The following is a 2,980-nucleotide window of genomic DNA, read 5'->3' on the forward strand; positions in this document are numbered from 1 at the left end:
AAAGGAAAATAATGGGCGGAGGTATAAAGCCCGCCCCATGTAAGTCCTTAGAATTTGTGAAAGTGGGGCGTACATTATATCAACGCGCCATTTCGGGCGTTGTCTTTACCAACGCCCCATCGGGCGTACATTATATCAACGCCCCTTGTGTAGCGGATATTATATCAACGCCCGATGAATGGCGGAGATTATATCAACGCCCGATGTGTAGCGGAGATTATATCAATGCCCGACTATATTTGGATTTGGTCTTGATCGCAAACCAAATTTGGTCTGGATTTTACTCTTTGATCAAATTTTGATCGATGGTCCATCCCACTACGCCAGCCCACTCGACTGAAAATTTGGGTTTACTCGTCCATTGCAGTTGCTCTTAGGACTTATAGAAATATGTAATAGCTTAATAGTTTTTTGGGATAAAAATTAGGGTTTCGCAGTGAGTGTAAGTTGGTGAGGAACAAGAGATAAAAGTGATCAAGTTGGTGGGAACAAGAAATAAGGTGATCGTCTCAGGTAATTGTTGTGGTTAACTTATTATTCATCATAGTATTCCAAGATCCTGCTTATTCGGCACTATGAGTATTCTATTAAAAAAAAAAATTATCTACACCTGTTCGGCTAGAATTTCATGACGGTGCATGCACCTGTAACCCATTGCTTTGAGTATGTTAGGTGAACAAGTGAACATACGAGGAAAATAGATAAAACTAGCTAGCGGGTGCATTGCATTTTCCCTTAAATTTCCAATTTTCAAGTGCTGGAGTGTCCTTTGCAATTCTTTTATTAATTCTTTTCTGGAATAGAAAACCAACGACATCAGTTATGATATTTTCCATCGTAATTGCTTCGCCCATTATCTAAGTATGATAGTATCCTTGCATATATATATCTGGTTCGACAACGGTGAAATGTCTTGACCGTGAAACAAACTGGACCCGTATAAAACAGCATTCCCGGTGGTCACTACTCACGAGTAATTATAAAGATTCGGAAGCATGCTTTCTAGTCACGGGATTCACTATTACAAAATGGTACCATTATTATTATTGTACTGTCTAAGCATTATTGTACTCCCCATTTTGAGTTGCATTATATGAATTCTTTTTTAGGTTTGGTTCTTTGGGAAGGATATCTAAAGGTTCCGAAGAAGAAATAGTGGGAGACCAGAAGAGTTTGTTGGTGAAGAAATTGGTAGCTCATCTCGATATTTTACTTGATTCATGTAAGTAAGAGTTTCGTTTTCTTGATTTTCAAAACAAGAACTGCTTCTGTTTAAAAAGATCAGAAAAATCTTAACCAGACATGTTTTTCTTGTTTTTTTTTTCTCCTAATTCCCTAACTCTATCTCTAGTTGGCTCTGCAGCTTTGCTTCTCCTCTAATCATCTGATCTAAATGGAGGTGGAATACCGATGTTTGGTTTGTAATGTTCCTGCTGGTACCACCAGTGAGGTGCTAGAACAAACTTTTCAAAAGACATGTATATCTGTCTCTAGTTTCTCTTTCTATATGTTTTTCGTTTGCTCCCCTTAAGTCCACCATGTCACAGTTGATATATTTGTATTATAGATCTGGCCGGCTAAACAAAGATGCACAATTGGATTTGTCACTTTTCATAAGAAAGAGGATATGGATGCTGCCATTAATGGCACAAATCTCATTGGCCAGACGCAACTTGGGGTATCAGTAGCGGAACGCAGAGGCTACGCCTACTTACTTGCGGGTGGTGATGATGAACAAGTGGTAGTAGTGACCAAACTGGCCAAAACCAAGGTGGTGGTGGCTTTTCTAAGTAGCCCTTGGGAGACGAATCAGAAGAACTATATGTTTACTAATCAAATCTGGATCACTATCTTTCGGGTCATGATGTTCGAGGGCTGAACTTTGTTTATTTCACTACGTCTTATGTATCTATTCAGTAGTCAAAAGGAAGCTTTCGGTTGATATTATTACCATGAATTGATATGAAGTGAAAACCGTTTGTTAAGATAAAATGCACTGCATCTGTGTGACATCTATAATTCGCGAATGGATGATATTTGGACCTCATCGGCAATGATTAATTCGGCGCGAATTATGCGCTCATTTGCTGTCTAGGCTTGACATATGAAAGAGCTTATATGCCAACATTGCCATTACTTACCATAGTGTTGATGCCAGTGTCATTCCAAGACCCACGAAACACATCCTTTATTGATTTTTTCTTCTTTAAGCTGGAGGGCTCACAACGAGCCTACCCCAACATCAGAAGAAATCAAAATTGAAAATTGAGATCATCAACACTATGGGCTTACTGCAAAGTCGTTAGTAGATATCCAGTCATGTCAAAAGTATAGTCTGGTTTTATGACAAAATATCTCCAATAACAAACATTTTAAGGTTCACTGAAATAACAAATGCGCACTTTGCATATAACTCAGCTATCAGGTAGGCTCACAATCTGCAACCCGTTCAGAGTCACATAAATTCCATGATGAAGCTAGCAAAATCTTCATTTCAAAGGTTTACATATAACCAATTATCGAGCTAGTTGCATAATGTCCAACTATCCACCGAAGTGCCTAGACTACAGATACATAGATAGGAAGAGATAAACACCCTGCGCAGAGCACTATCATGTGCAAGTAACTACTGAAGTGCCTGCAATCATACATAGAATATAAGTTTTTAAACATGTCCGTCCGTCGTTGTTTCTAATTTGTATTCCAGATGCAAAACCATTTTTTGCTACTGGTGGATTCACGTATTGTATATGCAGACCTATCGTATCACTACACTCATGGTGTGAGATATCTCACACCATGATGATGTGTGTTCTTTCGCGCTACTCGTGGTCTTTCATAATAGTAACCAGGAGTAGAGAAGCAGGAGACATAGTAGCAGAAAAAAATACTATAGCAAACAGTATATCTATCCCTGGACAATTTAGTGGTGGCAATGAGACTCCCACATACCCAAAATGATAATTTTGAATCAGGTATT

The 2,980-nt window shown here is 38.7% G+C and overlaps 1 long non-coding RNA gene across 1 annotated transcript; it reads left to right on the plus strand.

The window, feature by feature from the left end:
- The first annotated feature begins 1,098 nt into the window (after nucleotides 1–1,098).
- LOC113334245 lies at nucleotides 1,099–2,007 on the plus strand. Its single transcript, XR_003352688.1, has 3 exons — nucleotides 1,099–1,222; nucleotides 1,364–1,450; nucleotides 1,568–2,007. It is a non-coding gene; the product is annotated as an uncharacterized LOC113334245 (long non-coding RNA).
- The last annotated feature ends 973 nt before the right edge of the window (nucleotides 2,008–2,980 follow it).

Source organism: Papaver somniferum, unplaced genomic scaffold, assembly GCF_003573695.1.
Source record: "Papaver somniferum cultivar HN1 unplaced genomic scaffold, ASM357369v1 unplaced-scaffold_135, whole genome shotgun sequence".
NCBI lineage: Eukaryota > Viridiplantae > Streptophyta > Magnoliopsida > Ranunculales > Papaveraceae > Papaver > Papaver somniferum.